Consider the following 24,710-nt stretch of genomic DNA (forward strand, 5'->3'; position numbering starts at 1 on the left):
GCTCTGTCCTCCGTCACGGACTTCACGGTGTTAAAAAGGGAGAATTGCAAACGAGAATACATCGACGGCTGAGGATCGCCTAAATGGCTTACAATCGAGCGTCCATGTTTAACAGTAAGGGTTCACAGAGATCGCTGGCGTGGACGGAGAATGGAAGCTCCCTAGAACAAAAACGAGCAAGAGTACTATTCAATTCAGTCATTTCAGTGCCACAGTTCTTTCTATCAGTATTGTCTTTTTTTTATTCTATTTTTCGAAATGCCTGAGTTGTTGATGGTGAGCTAAATCGTTACCACTAAATCTGTAAAGGCAATGCGTCCATCCCCACATGTACTTAATTTATGCTAAGAAAGTTTTGTAACTTTTACTATGGGTTTCACACTATTTACACCAAATTTTTAAAAATTAATATTAATAAAACTTCCTACCAAAAATATTATTACAATTTAAGGCTGTTTGGTATGCAATCTCATAATAGATTTTGGATATAGAATACATTCTAAAACGAACAAATAGAGAAGAATTGGATTTTATAATGGGTTCTAGACTTAAAATCTATTCCGATAATGCATGCCAAATACAGGCTTAGATTTTGAAAGCACACATTCCTTATATAGGCAATGTTTGGTTGCAGGGGAAATTGAAGGGATGAGAAGAGCATGTAAGGGGAAATAAAAATTTAATAAATAAATTTGTAATTATTATCCCGCATGGTTATATTACAAACTCCAAAGTATTCCCTATTTGGTTATTAAATTTCAATTTACTTTGCATCTAGATACCTTGGACCCTTTTTGGTTGCAAGAGAACTAGAAAGGGAAAGGGAAATGAAGGGAGTGGGGGTGAAGGAATTTTTTTTCCCGACTTTTAAGTCATTTGGTTGCAACGGAAGTGAAGTGAAATTGATTTAGCATATTCTATCAAAAAAAACTTATTTAGCATAGTTGTTTGTTTGAAAGTAAAATCGATGAAAAATCAATGTAACTTTTTTTTTTAGTAAATTTGTGATCCAATCAATTTTACCAACTTGCTCTTATTATGGCTAGTTTTATAGTTTATTTAAAAAAAAAAAAAAAATACATATATATTTTAAAATTTTGAAATTCAAAAGAAGCAACTTATCCTAAACATAAAATTTCACTAGTAGTAAATCATTTGAGATCAAACTTTTGTTATATATCACAAAACTTTGATCAATTTGAAATAATGTATGAAAACGCACTACCCTATTAATATCCATACATACTTACACACAGATGTGCATAACCAATTAGAGTGCTTTTGAATTATAACAAATATATATATATATCAAAACTATTTTTTATTTTTTTAAACAAAGTTGCGGAATCTTACATAACCTAGCTACGATAGTTTCCATTTAGCCACGGTCAAGGGATTAAGGGATAATTCCTTGACCGAGATGTTCGTATGGTCGAGAGAGAGTATCGCTCATCAGTGGGGGGGGGATGAGGATTATTGAATATTCGTAAATAGGAGGGTAGGCTTTTATGATTATTAACGAACATTGATTTCCTTCATCCATGGTGAAGGAAAACTTCTTAGTGACTGAATGTCTTAGGAATTCAGTTTCGATTGACTTAATAGACGACTCTGTGATAATCGATATAGGCCATGGGTTGACTTAAAGAAGGTTGGGTCTAGGAAGGAATTCTAAAAACCAATAGCCCAAGGAGGTTGGTATAGCAAGCTTTTGCTCTTTCCTATTTTCGTAGAAAAAAAATCACTGATAAGTCTGACTACTCAAGCTCGAAGATTGATTTTTAGGTTAGGTTAGTTCCAAATTCAGATTGGGGGAAGGATAGGCACATTTGAGAGGAATTTTACTCGTCTCTTGGGAGCTCAGCATGCCCAAGGTGCTGCCAGCCGTTGGGTTGTGCTGCACACATCCCTAAGCATGCGCCAAGATATGTGTGGCACAACTCAACCGTTGGATGCCCCCTGGTAGCACCCTAAGTGCTGGGCTCCCTGGAAACGATCCTAATCCATTTAAGAGCTAGTTCCCTTTCCCATGGTTACAAGACGTACATCTAATATACATTTAGCACTAATAGGTGGTAGGACCAAACTATAAATTATGATTCAAAATGCAAGCATTTAACAGGCCTCTTTTGCATTTCTTCAACCCTTTATACTTGCTCAGCTTTTCATTTTGGGGGGGGGGGGGGGATTCAACCTAAGCCTGGTGGCAAGTGGCAATCCACATGCCTTGACCTCGGGCTGACATTTCTCGACCCTAGTTTGGTCCATGGGCCAAAAATCCCAGAATAAGCTCAGAAAATAATGTGGTTCGAGCCGCGGCGTGTTTTTTTAATGGGTCTGGGTTGGAGTCCTCGACGTGGGCCTGTGATAAAATCTAGGATTTGAACTCGAATCAGATCAGAGTGGCAACAAAATTCGATTGATAATTTCCTATTGCTTTGCTTATTTGTTTGCCCTACTTGGGTTCCTGAATCCTTTATTCCTCCGGACTATTCGCTCTCGCTCTCTATAAATGTACTCAAACACTAGCCCTAACAGCGAACCTCTCATGAGTTATGCCTTTCGTTACATTTTCTCCGTGATCGTCGAAGCATAGGTTTTTGTTTCCTGATGATTACCATTAGGCTTTCTGGTTAATTCTGCGGCACTCTGGACCTATTCCTCCCTCTATACAGTGTTTAGGACCGACGTTAATGGTGAAAAACATTTTTGCTCTCACACCCTAACTGCTAATCTCTTATGCCCTTCCTTATATTATTTCTTGGATTACTGCGGGTCAAAGCTCTGAGTCTATTATTTTTTTGTGATTTCTTTGCTGCGAAGGGGCTGCTCTAATCTGGGATGCGTTAAATCTGCTTTCTTGGTTTCTTTTCCACAATCTTCTTAGCACTAAAGATACGATCTATCTTATATGTGGTTTTTGATGCGATAGAGAAGTTAAAAAGAGCAGGTGATGATAGAACAGACAGGGACATCAGTACTCCTCTGGAGGATGTTGACTCGTCTTGGGAATCTCTCTGATGCTCAATGTTCTGTTTTCCCGTGCCTTTGAATTGCTACTTTGAAATTTTCTTCGATCTCGATTTATCATTTTCTTCAATTCAATCCATCTTCTGGTTTTGTTTCTGTGCTTTAGGTAAATTGTCCATCTATTGTTTTTGCATTTGTTGGTTGTATCGTTACTGCTGTTTCTGTTATTTGATTTCAAATGTATGTCACTCTTTGATGGTTTTCTTTGTTATTAACTGTATTGTACTATCATCTGTGCCTATGATGGTTTTAAATATACTATGAGGAACTCCTATGAAAACAATTTAATCTGAGGCACTTAATTTTGTATGTCTTAATCATTTCACCATCAATTTTGGCTCTAAATGTTATTTTTTATATATCAAGATTGTTGTTTGTGTATTTAGTATGTGCAAGTGATGACAAGATAGACAGGGATATTTGACTCCATTGGAGTATGATGACTTGTCTTTGGGAATCTCTCTGATGCATAAAATTATGAAAACATATGGATCCTTTGATATAAAATGATATATATGGTTATACTAATTCTCTCCTCCTTTTTTCTCCTTTCTCAATCATTTAATTTTAAATACAATGTATATTCTTGCCATTTTATTTTTTTCGCTCATTTGTTTTTTTGAGTAAGCCAATGATGCATTATATGTAATTTATTATCAGAATAAAGAAATGATGGATGATACATAATTGTCACTACCGCTGAGGCTATCTCTTCCAATAGAGACCACAAATTTTTTTTTCTTCCGGAGACCTAGATACATGTTCTTTGAAGTTTGGTTTTTTATTTATTCAATATTTGTGTAGGTCTTAATTTTAATTTTGCAATGTTAAATTCTTTGGTGTTTCCTTTGTTTTTTATGAGATCAACATTCTCATTCAGATTGCGTATGAAGCATATATATTGGGAGTATTATCTAATTTTCTCGATGAGACAATAGTTCTTGCTTCTGAAGCAGTTAGTATTTGTATTTACTTTTTGTTGTGATTTTGCTTCCATTGCTTTTTGTTGCAATTCATCAGTTGAGACAGTTAATATCAGTGGATGCTTAATTTGCAGCCTGATGATTGTTTTCTAAGAACGGAGATTTGAAGGGTGATCTTTGTTGTAGCCTGGCTGATTTCCTGTTGGGCTCCAAAAACAAACTTGCTTGTAATGAGTTTTTCTGTTTTCCTGTTCATGATCTGGCCTCTTTAGGCAATGGTGTACAACTATAATTTGTTTTCCTTTGTTGTTATAAAGCAATTAGTACATTGGCTGTTTTGTTCACTATTTGTTGAAACAAGATCGGGAATGTTGGTGGTACCAATGAAGGGAAAAGCTGGTTGTCATTTGGTAGATCCAAAGGCCCACAGTGCTTGAGAATGCAGTCCAACACCCCGCGTGTGTGCCTTAGTATTACGGGCTGTTGGATGGTATGCTCTTGGAATCCTGTCATGCTACAGGGGACCCAAATTCGAATGCCCCCTCTCTCTAGCTAACCTCCTATCATGAATCTCATTTGCACCCATGCAGATGCCTATCTGTTAACCTCAGCTTCATTTTCTTCAGAAATGAACACTTCGAGATTAATTCTTTTTGTGGAAGATTAGGATCGTTTAGCCCTGTTTCAATAATTCATTCTATACACACTGATTCCTAAAACTGTTCTAAAGGTCTGTAAACTTGAATGTATTACGTGATGAAATAATGGCATGTGATTTTTTACTTCTTGTTCCCAGTGCTAGGTCAAATCACTCTCATAAGAGAGCTAAACTCCAATTTCAGTTTAAGCCACTTGTACTACACTCGTCCAGCTTAAGAATCAAATCACTCGATTTGGGTTCCTGAATATCTTGCTAAAATCGGTTCCTTTGCTGACACTCTATGCTCAAATGAGTGGATCGTTTTGGTTGTGATTCGGTAGTTCGGATACTTTCACGACCAGTAGGCCGATTTGTTGAAGACATCCCTGAAGAGGATGAAGGAAAAATTGGGTAGTTTGGATACTTCTCCGTCATACTCATGAGTCATGAGTCTATCTCTCTCTTCCCAGTTGAAAAGACATCTGCTCCCTTGTTTTGAAGTAGAGATAAATAGATATATGGGAGTGTTGGTATAGATGACACTCCCGGACAGAAAATTACTTCATTAATATGTTTGTTGCAAAATATAATAGAGGCTCATTCGGCAAAACTAGAAACTACTTCATTAATATTTTTGTTGCAAAATATAATAGAGGCTCATTCAGCAAAACTGGAAAATTATATCCTCCAGGTGCCTTACTGGCCTAGGTCCCCAATTCCTCTAATAGGAGGGTGGTGGATTCCACTTGGTCAGAGAGTACGGGCAGGGGTAGGTTGGTCATTCCAACCCCCCTCCTAGAGGATCTGAAGAACTGGGCCGGACAGGAACTAGAGGAGATAAATATCCAAGGTGAACTAGCTCAAGAATGAGAAAAGAGATAGTTTAATCTTGAATGGAAAGCGGTTGGGATATTAGTGAAGTATATAAAAGGTCTTGAATGCTCATTCTTTGATGAAATTTACTTCTTAATCTTGACAATCATACCTATCAAGCGCAAGACAATATTGTAATTTGAAGAAGCACAATTAGCGTTTCTTAGGAAATTCACAATGAGTTTGGTTGTTAAAATCTCATTCCACACCAAGGGACAAAATAAGGATTCCACATATATCCTCAGGGGCTAATGGAATTTTAATTATAAGGTCCGCTAATTATATGGGATCATTAACCTTCTAAGGATGTCAAAATGGAATCGAATACCAACTCATGCATCAATTGGATTATTTAATAATATAATAATTAATTTAAAAAACATAATTATTGCATCATGCTTGAAACATAAAGTAAGTAAAATGTCATGGGTTAACTTTATATTATATTTGTTTTAGTATGAATTGAAATTTATGGATGATGTTAAAATGGATTAATAAAATATACTTTTTAATAAAAGAATTAGTTTGTTTATCATGTGAGAGTGGAGAAGAAAAAAAATGGAAAACCAAAGAATAGGAAAAGAAAATGATGGATGAATGTGAGAAGTATTTTTTTATCACATGGGCATGGGAATATGATGAGTGAGGGCGATCAGGAGAGAATGGAGAAACATAGGAATATAAAGGCCTTGAAAACCGAAGTTGTCTTTATTACTGTTTTCCAAAACGACACTACACAAACTGCATGTAAAACAGTTGCGAATTGAATAATGAAAACTGAATAAAAATCGATAAAAATGGACCATATGTAAAACAATTCTGATTTTGATTGCTGCAACCAAACCAAATAACCAGAACCGCACCTTTTGACACCCTTACTTCTTAACCAACACACCCTTTCTCAATAATGTCACTCTAGGCGTACTATGTGAAGTATGATGCTTCACTATTTGTCGTGTGCCAAATAGTGAAATGTTAGATCAAGTGCAGCAGACACATGTGGATTGTGAGGATTCCTTACAATTCAAAGTGAGTAAAATGTGCTCAACTGTTCGTGGGTTTGTTGTAGTGGTGGGCTTGGTTGTTGCCATAAATTTTATTTTATAGAGAGACGTGATTCCATGGATTTGCCTTTTCCCCATGATATGAAAGATAAGCCCAAAGCCCTAGGGACAAGCATCACAAACTATTGAGGAAATTTTTTTTGTTGCTTGTCACATGATTTTCATTTTTTTCTTGTGAAATCTAAAGTTAGAGGTTCTTCAAAAAATTTGTTCTCTCTTCTTTTCATATGAAAAGAACTTCTGCCCCTTGTTTTAAGGAGGAGAGAAATAGAAACATGAGAATGCTAGTACTCCTTAACATATTATATTATGGGAAAAAAAGCGCTAACCGGTTACATTGTTTCTGTGCCTAAACACAAAAATACACAAAATTACCACTCGGCCTCCAATGAACTGAAAAATCCCATTAGGAGTTATTTGTTTGTAAAACACTATTTACAATAGGGGGTCCATTGATAGATTGTTATTTACAAAGTATTGAAGAATGAGGAAATAACGGAATGGAATGGAATGGAATAGTGTAAAAACTGTAACAACTATAAAACGTGGAGCTTTGTCACTGCTAACTAGCTGTAGCAGTGTAGCATATATAGGGTAGCCGAAAGAGGAGCTGACTTTAGTCTTACCTCGAAAAAAAGATACCAGGAAAAACGGAGGCTAAGTTCAGACACTAGGCCCCAACTGAGCAAGTTTGGTGTAAAGGTAACTGAACAGAAGCTCATGTTCATGTCATGTCACACATAATCATATTCATTTGACGAGATCCCACCTTCTCTATCTTCTCTATCATCCTCCCTCCCTCCCTCAAAACCCATTTAATATTTCACAACCATTCTTTTTACCATATCAGTCTCTGTTCTATGTTCTCCACCCAGAAGTCCATTAAATATGTACAAACCCACCTCTCTCTCTCTCTCTGATGAACCTGAAGACCACAATTTACTTTGAGCAAGTTTTCATTCTTAATTTCTCAAGTCTCTAATGCATCTGTAAATGTTGGGTTGGTAACCCCAAACAAAAATTTTAACATGCCTCACGGGTTTCACATCAGCTAAATTTAATGTGAACTTAATAACAAGTAAACTCTTGAACGTATGCCCACGGTTTATAACTCATTACATTTAAATTACAGTACTATTCCTTACCAGAAGTTGGTCTGCCAATAAAGATCTTGATATATCAAAACAACACTTCTGTTTCAATTCTCTCTTAATTGAGATGCATAAGTTTTTTCTTTTTTGTTGGATTAAGAGCTTGTATAATGAGGGGGGGGGGGTGGGGAATTAGGGGATGGGGATAGAGCTTGTATAATGAGGCGGGGGGGAATTAGGGGATGGGGAATAGAGCTTGTATAATGAGGGGGGGGGGGAAATTAGGGGATGGGGATAGGGTCCAAAGTGGTTTGAACTCATGACCTCTTATTTGAGGAGTTGGTCTTTTGCCGACTGAGCTGACCCCTTGGGGTTGATGCAAAAGTTACTTCTGAGCTCCAATCAATCTCGAATTCTTACAGCTGAAGGAAACATAAAAAACCCATAGAGGAAAGGTCAAGGGTTGTAAGGGTAATTATTAGCAGCAGAGTTACAGATAACCTTGCTCTTGTAATGGGAACAGATCCTGGGACTTAATTAGCCATTGGTTTTAGCACCCATGCAATGTCACATCCAAGCCCATAAAGCATTCAAAACACTTCTATTTCCTGTTTTAATGCCAGTGGTCAAATAGTGAAATGCCATCAGGATCCTAACAGATTTAACCTTTCCCTCTCTACACAAAAAATTACATCAATCATCCATAGGCTACTGCAATGTAAGACAGCAAGATTCATGGCGTTCTACCCTTCTTTATTTCATTATAAAACAGAGCTGAACACCCAGTCCCTTTGAAGCCCATTCGTCCATGGTCTGTCCAACTTGGTTTCCAGTCCAATAGACTTCTTCTTCACTACTTGTTTCCAGTTCTACTTTCTACATCCCTTCAAATATAGGTCTACTTTCTACATAGAAGAGGTGCTTGTTCCTCTGTTCTGTTAGAGCACATACTCTTTCTTCTTTTGGGAAAAGCCCAAAAGCTATCCTTCCTCTGGGGTTGAGTTCAGTGCAGTGTGGACTGCTTGGGATTGGATGGGCTGTTTGGAATGTCTACTATGCTTCAGGCTTCAGAGAGAAACTGAAGTTGTTAATAACTTTTTTTTTTTTTGGGTTTAGTTTATTCATCAATGGTCCCGCATGTGGGGATGAGGTTTAGGGGTACAGCCAAGGATGACTTGCCGGCAAGCTTTTATGTCCATATCATGTAAGTAGGAAACCACTCGGCAAATTGTCTTTGGCTATGTTTCTACCTCCTTTTCTCATGCTGGATTTTTGATGATGATTATGAAGAGGAGGAAGATGATGAAACAGTACTGGTTGGTGGTAAGAGTTGGTAAATATTTTCTTTACTTCACATCAGCTTCTTTGTTATTAAAAGTTTAGAACACTACATATTCAATCACTTGGGTTCTAACTTCTAACCTGTGCTTCTAAAAACTCTCAACTTTGGTCCATGGTTTCTCTCTATTTTTGCTTTCTTGTCTACTGGTACAGGATGGATGGCTGGATAGTTGTTAAAACATTTGCTGATGTCTTCATGGCATGGAACCAAGAACTCTCTCCATCATGGGCTGGGCCTTAGGTTCTCAAGACTTGATGGCACTACCACAGCTGTATTTGTTTGCTCATTAATTCTTAGGTTATGAACCATCATGCATGGCTGATCCTGCCCTGCTTTATTCCAGATTGTGCTATAAACAGCATCAAAATTTATTGAAATGCTATGAACAGAAACACATTTGATGTTAGTCAGAGATGATCTGTGGCTTGCAGTACTGTGTCAAAGAAAATCTGTTGGCAGCCTTGGATTTTACTGGGTCAATGGATTGAGCAAGTTGAATTGATGCAGCATGCAGGACAGGCATTGGTGGGCTGGATACTAGTTGTCTTTGTCTTGTTCTAAAGCAATTCTTTAGTAACTTTGGTGGTCCATGATTGGGTTTTGTAATAGGTTCTACTTTGTCATGAATTAGTATCAGTTCTATTAGCCGCCCACCTTTTAAATTCCTAACGCAGTCAAAAAGAAAGCAAATTAAATCTCTCTCAACCTAACAAGCGAGGTAGAGATGCTCATCTTATCCTCTTTCTCTAGTCACTTTGATTTTACCCAAGCAAGACCAGAAAAGGAAATATTAACCAAAACAACTATTAAAGAGAATCAATAAAGTCACCACTATTAAGGCTTTAATAATTTTGACTTCAGATTTATATCTGTCCACAATTTTGTAAGAGATTATTAATCTGATCTGTCTATTATGCTTCTAGACATTATTTCACAGGCATACCCCATCTAAAATCAGTCACCTGATGTAGAAGGTACCTTTTTCACTGGAAAGGAGGAAGGAAGATTATTACAAATGACTTCTCTAATTTCCTTTATTCATCCAGTAAAGGTTCTCAGAATGACAAATATTTGTTGTACTTTTGGCCACTACTTACTGCATTGCTAGCTCATGTCATCATCATTAAAGAGGAAACCAGAATAACCCTAGCTTAGCTAGGACAAATTAAGTGGAGGTGCTTCGAGGTGGGACTAAAACTATTTAGAATTTAGATGATGTGTGAGCATTTGATCAAGCATACTTGTTTCTTATCCTGCATATGCTGTGTCTACTTGCATCTATGGATTTCAGTTGCAAGTGTTCATTCTTTGGCTCATAAGTTTCAATTTGATACCTTAAGGTTGATCAGTATTGACATCCCTCTTTGGCCATGGGTAGATGGTTGCAAGAAGAAAGAGCTTGATTTGTTCCACACTGACGTCTTGAAAAGTGCATCACCACTCAGCATTCATTAGATAAGGGGATTGTGGAATCTGCCTAATAGATTATTGGAAATGCTTCAAGAATCCAAAAAAATTCAGTATATGATGAAATACACAATTAAGACTTTCTGAAAAATGATAAAATGTCAAGGGTACTGAATCAAATGGGTCTTCAACTATCAAGGCTTCAGGGCAGGAGGTCGGTGAGTCTTTTCAGCTAAAAGATCTCTAGGAGTTGTAGTTTTATCTTGTTCTAAACTCTGCTTAAAAATGCTGTAAAATCAACACATTCAGGTTTCACTAGAGCATATAACCAAGTTCTCTGCAATTGGAACTGAGATTGTTGTAGTTGATGATGGTAAAAAGATACAAAATCGTTGACTCATGGATGATGGAGTTGCTGCTTTTAGAAGAATGTTTCATGATCAAGCAAGTTTATATTAGACCACAGGGAGACAAAAATAAAGATTCTCTTAAGAGTATAGAAATTATAGTAAATCTACTATGCTTAAGCTAGGGAATTTGGGTCAGCTATTTGTACATTTTTTTTTATCAGTTCTATACATTCATTTGTTGATCAGCAAAGAAGTGCTGGTTTACTTATTGCAGTGATACTGATACTATTATTCATACCTTCTCATTGAAGAAATAACAGGAACATGCATTCAGAAGAGCTGACTACACTGACTCAACTGCTGATGTTTGCAACATGTTTCTTGAAGAGCTATCTATGAAGGGTTATACAAGCATTGGACATGTTTTGATGCAAGAAGTTTTAGGGCAGGGCTGGGTCTTGGAACAAGCAGCTTATAACCACCTTACAAGGGGGTTCTGTAAGGAGAAAAAATTTAGTGAAGCCTTTAGGATACTTGATGCCATGCTGGAAAAGAACATGGTCCCCTGTGTGGATGTCTGTAGTCTGTTGATTCCTCAACTGATTAGGATTCACAGAATTGAGAAAGTGATGGCTCTGAAGGAGATGATATTCAGTGAGAAAGCAACGTGTCTTTCTGTCTACGGTGCTAAACTGAAAGGGTTCAGTGAGAAAGCAACAAGTGATGGCTCTGAAGGAGATCTTCTTCGATCTCTTTCATAGAATTCTGGTTTCAACTTTCATGGAGTTTTAAGGTTTAAGTTTCCGGCTTCAGGGAATTTTTGTGGCAATTTTTCCAGTGTGGAAGAAGTAGCAGATGGAGAGAGATATCACCTGATAATCGTGACTGCTGTTGGAGATTAAAGAAAAGAAAGAGAAGTCAGGGCCAAGCTCTGGAGAGTTGCAGAGACAGGTAATTTAGAAGTAGCTCCGATACATAATTAAGTCACGAGAAAATCGTTTGAGGTGGCATAGACATGTGCAACAGTTACCTTTGAATGTTCCAGTATAGAGGAGTGATTTGATTTAGATTGAAGCAACTAAAAGAGCCATGGGTAGGCCTAAAATGACTATTGGAGAAGTGAGGAAGACATGCATAGCTTAGCACTAGTAACATGTATGGCTCTATATAGAGCTGATTGGAGCAAAAGGTTCCATGTAGCCGGCCCCATTTAGTTGGGTTTGAAAAAATAAAAAAGAAGCTTAACTCAACTTAGTTGGGACAAGGCTGAGTTTTTCTTTGATTCACCGTGATGATGAAAGTGCGGTAACTAGATCAAGAAAGTAGTAATATTCATGCTGAATAAAGAAAAAGAAAAGATTTCATTCCAATCTCTTTTTCTCTCTCATGATCACAAGTCTAGCTCCAAATGGTGCTTAGTCAAAGGTCTCTCCAAGTTCTAATGCTCTACTTCATCTCTGTTTTACTAGCCAAAAAATAGATTTTTAATCTTTTATTTTCTATATTTTTTCCTTTTTTAAATCTCACCTCTTTGCTTATTTTCAATTTGTTAAATAGATCTTGTACGGAAATGAATTGATGGTTCAATTAATTCATTGGGAAAACTATTTATGTTCTGTATCCTTGCTGTAAATTCTATTACTTTGGAGAAATGATTTACAGGTTATCTTTCTGATATGGAGTGTGAGATAGAAAATCTGCTCATGCACTCTTATCATGTTTGTTGCAGCCTAAACTTAGATATGACCATATAGATGCCTATGTAGAATATGGACAAAACAAAATGAGATGAATGTTGATTAACTTTCTAATTCATTGTTTAATATGTTTCTGCTCTCTAATTTGGATTCCGCCCACTACCGACAACCTCATTGCCTTGTACCAGATTGCCATCCTTAACCGTGCCGAGGCTGGCTGGGTATGTTTATACCATGGTTTTATATCATTATTTTCATGGGCAAATCTGTCAATATCTCCCATTTTTGGACTCAATAAGATGAATCCATAATTATTTTTAAAAATTGATTACTAACACACTCTACTTAATGATAACCAGCTATTCCCTACTAGCATCAATATTTCCTGTCATTTAGTTTCAATAAATATTGAACAAAACAAGGAAAAACAATAATAGTACACCATTGCCTAAGGAGGCCAGATCATGAATGCCTTTCATAACGCAAAAAGCAACAAAGAGAGCACTCTTCAAATTTTGTCAGGCTGCAAATTAAGGTTGTGTTTAGTATGCATCTCGGAATAAATTCCGAGCCTAAAAAACATTCTAAACACTAATTCTTTTTTATTTTCTTCTCTATTCTAGACTAAGATGTATTCTGAGAATGTATACCAAACACAACCAAAGTATCCCCTAGTATCAACTCATGAATAACACCTAAAGTAAAAGATTACTAAAATTGCTCCTATCGTTTGGTAAGAGTTTATTCTTAAGTTACTATAAAAGAATATAAAGGTTACACCCACTCCCAACTTAAAAATAAAAATAACACCTACTAACTTTTCTTTTTACATTAAGTACCCTTTTATGAAGCTATTGGATCAGCTGCTAGGAGTTTTGTTTTCTCCTCTATCTTATCTCCAATGTCGCGCAAATACTTTTTTGCTTTTTTTTTTTGAGGATTTTGACAATATCGTTCGGATACTTTTTTTTTTTTTTGAGGATTTTGAAGATGTGGACTCATCAAAATCCTGGACTCATTTCTTGAAGATGTTAGATTATGTTGCTTTCGACGCAGGCTCATTGTCGAATTCTGTCCTCCCTCATTTTCTTCCCTGTCCATTGAACCCAATCATAATATTGGATGATCTACTGATGGTCGAAGTCGTTGACATCACCCGAGCCTTTTTCCCTGAATGAATGGCGATATTTTTTTAATCGAGGTTAGCGAGCCTGTAATTTTTTTTTATGCGAAAAGAAATTTATTTAGAAAAAAAATTCTCTGTCAAAGAGTGTGACCTATGCCAGCACTTCCATGAGTCTATCGCTCTCGGAGAGAGAGCAATGGGAGTCCTGGTATAGAAAACTGCTCCCAGTTATTTAAGGGAAAATTTCATAGACATCCCTTAAAAGTATCTAATATCTAAAAAATTTATCATACTTGGTCAAAATAGCAAACTTCCCCCTGACGTTAAGCAAAGTGACCTCCCAAAGATAAACTGTCGATTTTACCCACTTAATTATTTGAAAAAAACAAAATGAAATATCCATTTTAACCCCAAATTTGAAATGTCCATTTTAACCTCCGAACTGGATGCTTGGGCGACCATCACCTGTTCTGGCTCCGGCGACCATTACCAGCGGCATCTCCCTATCCCTTTCCTTCTCCGTCTCCGACACCCCTCCCCCTCCTCTACGGCTCTTCTTAGCGAGATGGTATCTGCCTGCATGACCTCCACCTGAGGCATCACAGCCAAACAGACCGCTGCCACGTCATCTTCTCCCCTCGATGTCTTCTCCTTCTCCGACTTGCTCAGGAAGATGTAGTTTTGAGTAGGCCCATGAACGCCATTCTGCAACGGCTTCTCGCCACCGTCCACTGATCCTTCGGCGTCCGAGTCGATCCCTTTTCGCGTTCGATTTGACCTTCGGGATAGGCGATCGGTTGGACTGCCTGATCGAGACGGAGAGATTCCTCAGGAGAAGACTCGGGAATCTCATCTTTCCGGTTGAGAGACAGATGTAGGGTTTCAGGAAGAGAAAAAATCTTCTCAGTAACAGCGTTCTTTAGGTCTTGCAGAGACATCGACACGAGCGAGAGCAGTGATCGATTTCCTAGTGTTCAGAACCTCTGTGGCCAGTCCCTTGATTTCTTTGGGCGCGGCATCTTTATCTTCCAAGCCTCCGAAGTGAAGTTGCTATATGGATCTCTGTTTATAACTTTATAGACGAGTAATTTTTGTAAAAATATCTGATTGTTTAACCAATATTCCTTTCGTCTCATATTTCCTCTGTAGCTGCCCACCGAGAAGGGCTTGGCCGTCAGAGAACAGGATAAAATTTTGAGAAAAAAACGAACCTTTGTTTTTCAATTCTTTGCCGGAGATGGCGTCTCGATTTTCAGAGTCTCCTTCGATTGTAGGTCTCCAACGATGTGAATCTTGATTGGGGGTCGCCCCTCTACGTTGCAGAAATTTTGATTGCAGATCGCCTCCCTTTGAGAACGAAACAAAGGAAAAAGGTGGAGGACTGGAGAGGGTGGTGGCGGGGTTGCAGGGGAGCAAGAGAAAGGAGGGCTGGAGGGGGTGACGGTGGTGGTGGTGGCGGCGGCGGAAGAAACAGCAGAAGGAGAAGAAGGGGAAATGGGTTTCACAGGTAAGGGTAATTTCGTCATTTAAGTGGAAAATGGAGAAGTGGGGAAAATGGGTTTCACAGGTAAGGGTAATTTCGCCATTTAAATAGAGTTAACATACACTCAACTGTAGAGACTAACGGAGTGGACTAAATTGAAATAAATTCATAAAAATAGGGGGTGTCTCTGACATTTTGACCAAGTATGGTAAATTTTTGAGATATTGGATACTTTTAGAAGGTATCCGTGAAAATTTTCCTTTATTTAATAGAAAATAAAGATATCCTCAGTTACATCGCCTTGTACACAATGAGTACGTTCTGTGTCGTCGTACCTTGCAATTGAAATGTAATGTAAGTCTGTTTTTTTATGGATACAGACATCATCAAATTTGAAAAGGGAGTTTTAATATTAAATAAAAGTGTAAAAAACTGTCACGACCATGGATGGTCCGTCAGATCAGAGAGCATGGCCTGTCGGATCAGAGAGCCGCCACTTTACTAAGTTGATTAAATTTGTCTAGATTTTTATTCTCCTCTAAATTGCACTTTAGATGCCTTGTTCAATTCCTCTTGCTTCTACTTCCTATTTTGAATCTCGTTTTGAACTTGTGCAATCAAAATCTATTTTTATAGAAATTAATTTATAGTTAGAGAAAATTGCCGCTGCTAGGCCTCATCATGGCTTAGCGAACCTCCATTGCATCAACACAATGCAACCATTACTTACCAACTGGAGGATAAAGAGATCACCAATATAAAGTTCAACATTGACCTAATATTGACAATCTTTTTGCTCCAGTTCTTGGTCCAAGCAGGAGATCCAAGCAGGAGATTTGAAAATATGATTTACCTCATTTGAGACGGCCTGGAAATTCTATCCAACAATATTAAACACATCCATCATTATCATCCGAGAATGCAAAATCAACTTAGAATGTGTTTTGGTAATGCCTACCAAACACAGCCAAATTTGTCCCTTTGTATCCATATGTTCCTTCACCATGACATCTCAAATCTTCACATTGCAATTGCAACTGCAACTACAGAAACTAGTGATAGTTTTACTGGTGAATCAGGATATAATCTCGGCAACTCTTGGTGGCAAGAGTTTCCCCCACTTGCCAATGGGGATTTCTCCCTCTATCTCCAACTGCTGCTCATCTCTATTTCAGAATTTAGGCAACTTCACTGCCTTATTAAATGTTTCCAAACAACATTTTTCCATTATATTACTTAAGGACTTTGCAAAGAACAAGATAGAAATTTTAAGACGGAATGGTTGTTGCAGATTAAGGATGCTAAGAGTAACCAATTGTTGTGTCTATCATGTTTATAACATTCTGATATACCATCTTCTTCATTCAGGAAATAGTACACTTGTGATAACAATTTTACATGAATTGCATGGGAAGGGCTTGCTACTTGATGAAGTATCTTATAATTTTCTTGTGCATGGCTACTTGAAGTGTAGAGTTGTCTCAAGTTCTGACAAGGCTCTGAAGACTATGATTGACAAAGATCTAAGACCAAATAATCGCAGCTTTGGAAGTATAATCAGGCACCTTTGTAATAAAGGGGATCTTGATAAAGCATTGGAGATGAGTATTGTGATGGAGTTGAGAAGCTGGGTGCACAGTTCAGTAGTCCAAAATGCAATTGCAGTGGGTCTTCTTACTCATGGTAGGCTTCAAGAAGCAGAAGATTTTATGGATAGAGGATGAAGCATAAAGGACTGAATCCCAACAGCATCTCCTATGACTTGCTTCTTAAAGCATTTTGTTCTTATGGAAGACTGAACAAGGTAGTTGATCTTATGAATATAATGCTGATGAAAGGAAACATTCCAAGCCCTTCCAGTTATGATTTTGTCATACAGAGTCTTTGTGCGTGCGACCAAGCTCTTGATTTCCATATTGTGATGTTGGATAGGAAACTTGAACCAAGCATAAATACATGGGATGCTCTTGTCAGTGCACTTTGTAGAGATGGTCAAATGGCCCAAGCAGAAATGCTATTGGATTCCATGCTTCAGTTTGGACAATGTCCAACCCAGAAAATGTACCAGTTTCTGATTAAATAATGTTTGGAAAACCATAAAAAGCAAGGCATCAGAATTTTTACATAAGATGCAACAAAAAGGATATGTTCCAGATTTCGAGATTCACTGGTCCCTCATAAGCAATCTAAGAAATTCCAATTGACAATGACAGTAGCGAAAGATGTGATTTTCTGTCACAACTTCCTTCACAGAGTGGCTTTACTAGGAAGAAAGATCCAAATGCTAGAAAGGGTTAGTGCAGTGCAAGCACTGAAAAATGTAGAGTTGATGCCAGATGAAAAATGCTTAATTTTCAATTGGAACTTGGCTTGCAACATGTAGGCATCTTGCTTCTATGTATTGAGCAGTGCTCCTCTGTTTTGTCCTTTCATTCTGAATACATTGGTTGTCTAATGGGAGAATCATATAGGCTCCCCAAAAAACTCTGTACAGGAACACCATTGTCTTAAAATTATTGATGTAAACCAAATCTTTCCTTCCTTCCTTGGAGTGGTTTCTGCATTCAACCTCCATACTTATTCTCCAGGACTTCTGTCTTCTTAAGGGTGTACCCAGTGCACGATGGTCCTGCCACTGTGGGGTCTGGGGAGGGTCATAACGTAAGCAGCCGTACCCCTACTTTCGCAGAGAGGCTGTTTCCAGACTCGAACCCGTGACCACATGGTCACAATGGAGCAACTTTTAGGATTTCTGTCTTCTTCTCACCCTTTTTTCCTTATCCAGCTGTATAAATGTCACTAATGACCCTTGGCAGTTTTTAGTCCTTTCACACCTTCCATTTCCTCCTCTAGTCCTCTATCTTGGGCCCTTCCATCTTCCTTCCATTTGTGTTTTGCAATAAAATCCTCTTTCCCTCAAATCGGATCCATACAATAGGTGTCTGGAAATGAAGAGTTGTTGTAGAGATCATGTCAGGTGTATTTTCATCCCTCCTTGCTTTATTATCCCCCTTTATCTGATCGAAGTATATATGAAAATTTTGTATCTTTTTCTCCCCCTTATCACTGCAATAATGTGGTTTCTTCTAACAATTTGATCTTCTCATTCTCATTAGTTTACTCTTTTTATCTTTGTTCATAGTTTTGCAACCAAATTCAATTTTTTGTAGTGGAAAGGTCTCTTTTCGCTCTTATTCGATTTCAAGAGTGGTCGGTTACGTTAGATTTCAGTCACATTTTTTTTCGTAGCTATTTTCTTTTTTCTCTCTTTTTCTTTTAACGATAGTGATTACTTCATCCCATAAGAAATTGAGGTTTTTGATTTGTGGTTCCTATCAGATCCTTGGGGTTGTATCTCACCTTGTTTAAAGGACTTGATCACTTGAATGCCTTATACACATTCTGCAAAAAGGCTTACTGCCTCAAAGTCATAGGTTTGTGGACTGTTGGTTCTGTTACTCTATTTTATTTAATTATTTATGTTTTTTTATGGCTGTGCCAAGTAATAAGGAAAAAAAAAGAAAGAAGAAAGAACTGTGACTAGGGACTTGGGAGTAAGACAATAAACCTGAAGAGAGCAATACCTTGTACTCGCCTAAACAATCCTCCTTGGATGAACAGATTGCCAATCGATCGGTTATCTCTAACATTCAAAACCTGTACTAAAAAAATTGCGCAATGAATACCTGAAACTAACCAGTTTTAAGAATGAAATCATGCTAATGTTGTTGTCAAATCCTATATTTGCTAAAAATAAAATATGAAAAGCTCTTTGGTTATGACCACCCTGTAGAGAGATTCAGAACGACAATCCAATGCACAGATTTGAGTCCCTGAAGTTCACTTGTTTTGCAAACCTGCTCGTAGAAGTTGTTTCGACTGTTTAAAGTAGAACGAATACACTTGTGAACCAGATTAATAATGAATAACCTCAAATCAATAGATTTATTTCAGCTGCTGAAAACTGCACCAAGATTCTTTTATAGATTATTTATCTTAAAATGAATTGAAGACGAAAATTTTTCTAGACAGGTAATCCAAAACCATGTTTCTTGATAAGCATATTTACAGTTGTCTAGTTATATCAGCTGGCTCTTCTTCTTCAATCTCTTCTCCCTCTCTGTACTCTGAAGATCTCTTTGCAACTCTCTGTTCTCTGGCAATCTTAGTCTTTGTCTCTCTCTACAGCATGTCTTCATATGATTCAGGTTTCTAATTTCATAGAGTTTAAGGTTTAAGTTTCAGGTATCATGGAGTTTTTCAGGCAATTTTGCCATAGTGGAAGAAGTAGCAGACAGAGAGATATCACCTGATAATCGTGACTGCGGCTGGAGATTAAAGAAAAGAAAGAGAAGTCAAGGCCAGGCTCTGAAGAGTTGCAGAGATAGGTAATTTAGGAGTAGCTCTGATACATAGTAAGTTACGAGAAAGTCGTTTGACGTGGCATGGACATGTGCAATAAAGTCCTTTGAATGTTCCAGTATGGAGGCGTGAGTTGATTTAGATTGAAGCAGCTAAAAGAGCCATTGGTAGGCCTAAACTGACTCTAGGAGAAATGGTGAGGAAAGACCTGCATAGCTTAGGACTAGTAACATGTATGGCTCTGAATAGAGCTGGTTGGAGAGAAAGGATCCATGTAGCCAACCCCATTTAGTTAGGTTTGGAAAAAGAAAAAGAAGCTTAACTCAACTTAGTTAGGATAAGGCTGAGTTTTTCTTTTCTAAATCTTTTTTCTTTGGTTCACTGGTGATGATGCAAGTGGGGATTCTAGATCAAGAAAGCAGTAATATTCATGCTGAAAAAAGAAAAACAAAAGATTACATTCCAATCTCTTTTTCTCTCTCATGATCACAATCTAGCTCCAAATGGTGCTTAGTCAAGGGTCTCACCAAGTTCTATTGCTCTACTATCATCTCTGTTTTACTAGCCAAAATTAGATTTTTTAATCTTTTATTTCTATATTTTTTTTTTCCTTTTTTAAATCTCACCTCTTTGCTTATTTTCCATTTGTTAAGTAAATTTTGTATGGAAATGCATTGATGGTTCAATTAATTCATTGTTTACATCTGCTCTAATTCATTGTTTACATCTGTTCAGATATAACTATTTATGTTCTGTATCCTTGCTGTAATTTCTATTACTCTGGAGAAATGAATTTACAGATTATCTGATACCGAGTGTGAGATAGAAAATCTGTTTATGTACTCTTATGATGTTTGTTGCATCCTAAACTTAGATCTGACCACATAGATGCTCATGCACAATAGGGACAAAACAAAATGGGATGAATGTTGATTAACTTTCTAATTCATTGTTTCGTATGTTTCTACTCTCTAATTTGGATTCCGCCCGCTACCGGCAACCTCATTGCCTTGCACCAGGTTGCCATATGTAACCGTATGTTTCCACCATGGTTTTGTCATTATTTTCATGGGTAAATCTGTCAGTATTTTCCATTTTTGGACTCAATAAGATGAATCCATAATTATTTTTAATAATTGATTACTAACAGACTCTACTTAATGACAACCAACTATTCCCTACATTGATGTCACCGGCGTTTCCTATCATTTTGTTTCAATAAATATTGAACAAAACAACCAATACATTCAAAGGTTTATATCAGCTAAGGGAAAACAATTATAAATAGTACACCATTGCCTAAGGAGGACAGATCATGAATGCCTTCATCGTAACACAGAAAAGCTCAATAGGGAATTTAGCCAAGCTACAACAAAGAGAGCACCCTTCAAATTTATGCATTCTCCGAATGAAAGTATTCTAAACACTTGTTCTTCTCTATTTTCTCACCGCAGAATATATATTCTAGACCCAAGATGTATTCTGAGAATGCATACCAAACACAGCCAAAGTATCCACTAGTATTAACTGTATCAACTTAAAAACAAAGGCTTAACTAAAATTGCTCCTATCATTCGGTAATAGTTTATTATTAAAAATATAAAGTTTACATTCACATCAATAAAACACTTTACATTAAGCACCCTTTAGAGATGAGCAGTGACCACTTTACATTACGACAACTTTTATCTTTTCCATCAAGAATGCTTTAACCTTTACATTAAGGACTTTTAGAGATGAGCACCAAAATGGACAAATGGAAAAAATTTCTTGGTTCGAAAATGTGATTTACCTCATTTGAGACTGCCTCAATACAAGTACTTCAAACTAAGCGAAGGGAACGAGATTAGATCAGCCCCAGCCCCTTCGGAGCAAAATAAATTACTAAAATAGTAGATTCCGATTGGATGAACAAATAACTTCGCCTCTACTAACATAAATCCAAAAGATAATATAAGAAAGGGATCGAGAGGTTCGCTGTTACGGTTTGACGGGAGAGACGTTTCTCACCATTAAACCTGATGGTAACAGGAAACACAAAAACCTATGCTTCGCTGAACACAAAGAAAATGTACCGAAGGGCGCAACTATTGAGAGGTTAGGGTCTGGGTGTGTTTGCAATTTAGACCTTTACTTAAATTTATTGAAAGCGAGAGAGAGGGAGAGGTGTCAATGGGATTCTGGAACCCAGGTAGGGCAAACGTCAAAGGAGCGAAGTAAGATGAAGTAATCACTCGAAGTTTATTACCACTTGTCTGATTAGGCCTCAAATTCTAGGTTTTATTACAGGCCCACGTCGAGAACTGCAACCCAGGCCCAGAAAAAAAAAAGGTTAAATACGCATACCCCTAAAATGGACTCAATATTCTTCATGTACCCCTAAGATTTTCACAATTTCACATCCATCCGTTTAAAATTCTACCGTACACCCCCTGCAAAACCATTTAAGTTCACACCTCTACGTACACCCCCTGTAAAACCATTCACACCGTTAATTTTAACCGTTAAATTCTAACGTGAAGAAGGTAATGAACAATTTACCCTTTGTAAGGCTAGATTATCAAAATACCCATAAGTTAAAAAACAAAAACGACAAAATCTTTCAAAAATCAAAATTCCCGAATCAACCTTTCAGAATGCACCTGATGCAGAATCAAGGTTTCAGTACAAAGTACGCTGGCAGGAGGAAAACCAGGCCAGAATAATGGCCTATGGTTCACATTGGTTATATTGGGACCGTCGGAGGTGAAATGGGCATGGAAAAGAATGGTCAGGGAGGAAGGACTGGTCTTGAGAACCTTGGTCCACTGCACTGCTCTTCTTGCTGGCATCAGGAGCAGGTTCTGGAGTGGGACCAGCTGCGGCGGAAACGTTGTCAGTGTTGCCTACGAGAGCATCGACGGAGGAGTTGGTGGAGCTGTCGGTGGGAGACAATGCACCTGCTTCGGTGTCTGAGGTAGAGACAGATGAGGATGACGAGGTGGGGATGGCGGCGGAACCACCTTTAGAAGGAGACGAAGCAGAAGCAGATGGGGTTGAGGCATGTGAGGGAGCAATGGTGGGAGACTTGGCAGGTGGCCCAAATCATTTGGTTTATTGAAACCTATATTGTTTGGTTTGAAAGTAGAACACCTAATCGATGCTTGACGAAACCAAAAGAGGGGCCAAATTGCTACTTCATCATTTCAGCTTGAATCTGAATCCATTGAAGCGGATTTTTGTGGGTTTAATGGTAAGCTCTATCTGATTTTTTTTTCCCTACACCCTACACTCTTCTTCTCCTTTCTTAACCGAAATCGATTGCAGCTGCCGCTAATAAGTCTCCAATTAAGGGAATTGAGATATATGGATTTTGTGAGAGGGTGGATGTTTTTTGAAGAAATGATTTAGGAAAGATGAGTTGCAAGTCTTTTTAAATCCTAAACGATTTGAAGAAGATGAGGGCATTTGGATCAATTGAAACAGAATTTTAACATTTTCTCACCATTTAACTGAATACGTTTTTTGTTACTTAGTTTGTAAACTAACCTCAGGGGAAGAACGTGCAATTTTCCAAACTTTACGGGTAAAATTATAATTAAATCAAACTTCGGGAAGTATGTGAAATTTACCCTCATTTTTTTAATGTAATTAAAACTACAAAAAACCTTTGGAATACATGCCTGCGGAACACAGTGGGGTTTGACAACGTTCCCAAGTTCACTCCGCAATGTTCCATATAACGTTGCTAAACCAGACCTGTGTCTATGTAGTAGTTTAATAATTGAACAGAGGCACAGAACAGTTCGTAAAATCATAGAACCACATCCCCACATCTAATACCAATTTCACCGTATGAATTTTCTTTCATTGCACATTGACTACATAGACAGTCATTCTCCGTGTGTTTCGACATAAAATTTTATTTGGAAAATTTTTTATACATAAAATTATTCAACATATAAATTTTTAGGAAAATTACATGATTAGCTATTTTTGGATTTTTATTTATAAAACTATCCACTTTATGTTTGAGTTAACAAAGATAGACAAAAACAAGTTAAGGTTTACAAAACTGGACAAAATAGTGTCTCTCCCTCCCACACTTACTTTTTAGACATTTTTATCCCTGTCATTGCCTTTTCGCCCAGGCATCCTCTGTTCCCCGCAACCCTACCCTTGTCCCGCCACCGCCATTCTCTCGCTATCCCAAGTAATAGAGGAAAAAAAAAGAGATTTTTCGAGAGGAAACGTCGAGGAAGGACGGAGAGTCACTGTTTTGTCTAGTTTTGTAAAACTAAACTTGTTTTTGTCTATTTTTGTTAGCTCAAACATAGGGTGGACAGTTTTGTAAATGAAAACAAAAAAATAGCTAATCATGTAATTTTCTCTAAATTTTTTTCATACATAAGTTTTAAGGCAAATTTCACAGACACCCCTCTAGACACCCCTCTAAGTATTTAATATGTCACGGACTAACCAAACTTGATCAAAATGACAATCTTCCCCCTGATGTTAAGCACAGTTAGTACCCAAAAAGGTGAAATATGCATTTTACCCCTTAGTTATTTAAATAAAAAACCTGTACATGTGAACTGGATGCTTGGGCGACCATCACCTGCTCCGGCTCCGACGACCATTACCAGTGGCATCTCCCTATCCCTTTCCTTCCCCGTCTCTGACACCCCTCCCCCTCCTCTGCTCAGACTCTCCCTCTCCCTTTTGGCCTTCCCCGACTTCCCAGTCTGTCCTTCACCATTTTCCAAAATTCAAATACTTTCTTCTCATGGTTCGATTTAACATCATATTCATCTTTGTCGGTTACAACAACCAAAGATTCAGGGACACGGCTGACGGCTCGTTCTCTTTCAAATCGGCTTGGCTTGCCTCTTGAGAATCAGGAATCACAGTAGATTGGCACAAGCTCATTTGGTTCTCTACTACCCAGCCCAGATTTTCTTTCAGTGCGTGGATTGCATTCCATGGAAGACTCTTAACGCGGAGTAGACTGGCCTCCTGGGGTGTAATCACAAACACCACCTGCCTTCTATGCCACAATGCCCCAGAAACCATGGATCACTTATTTTTTCAATGCCCTTTCTCAGCAACGGTTTGGAAGGGTGTTCTTCATCTCAATGGTTACATTAGAGAGCCCCTAGAATCTTGGCATGAAGAAATTTCATGACTGACTCACCACTTCAAACGTGACACACTTCTTAACAAGGTGAGGCGTTTTAGCTTGGTTTCCACCATCTACCGACTATGGAACGAACGAAACTACAGGGCCTTCAAGCAGCAGAACAACGCCGCCAAATTGAGGATTCGTAATTGTGCAAGAATTAT

General features: G+C 37.8%; 1 long non-coding RNA gene and 3 other non-coding genes across 4 annotated transcripts; all 4 read left to right on the forward strand.

The window, feature by feature from the left end:
- The first annotated feature begins 2,943 nt into the window (after positions 1-2,943).
- On the forward strand, positions 2,944-3,027 carry LOC122657162. The gene has a single exon (XR_006332236.1). It is a non-coding gene; the product is annotated as a small nucleolar RNA R44/J54/Z268 family (small nucleolar RNA).
- A 234-nt stretch (positions 3,028-3,261) lies between these two features.
- LOC122657155 lies at positions 3,262-3,331 on the forward strand. Its single transcript, XR_006332231.1, has one exon. It is a non-coding gene; the product is annotated as a small nucleolar RNA Z267 (small nucleolar RNA).
- An 87-nt stretch (positions 3,332-3,418) lies between these two features.
- On the forward strand, positions 3,419-3,502 carry LOC122657160. Its single transcript, XR_006332234.1, has one exon. It is a non-coding gene; the product is annotated as a small nucleolar RNA R44/J54/Z268 family (small nucleolar RNA).
- A 7,201-nt stretch (positions 3,503-10,703) lies between these two features.
- LOC122654700 lies at positions 10,704-10,833 on the forward strand. The gene is made up of 2 exons (XR_006331953.1): positions 10,704-10,743; positions 10,796-10,833. It is a non-coding gene; the product is annotated as an uncharacterized LOC122654700 (long non-coding RNA).
- Positions 10,834-24,710: the final 13,877 nt, after the last annotated feature.

The sequence above is a fragment of the Telopea speciosissima genome, chromosome 3 (assembly GCF_018873765.1).
Source record: "Telopea speciosissima isolate NSW1024214 ecotype Mountain lineage chromosome 3, Tspe_v1, whole genome shotgun sequence".
Taxonomy (NCBI): domain Eukaryota; kingdom Viridiplantae; phylum Streptophyta; class Magnoliopsida; order Proteales; family Proteaceae; genus Telopea; species Telopea speciosissima.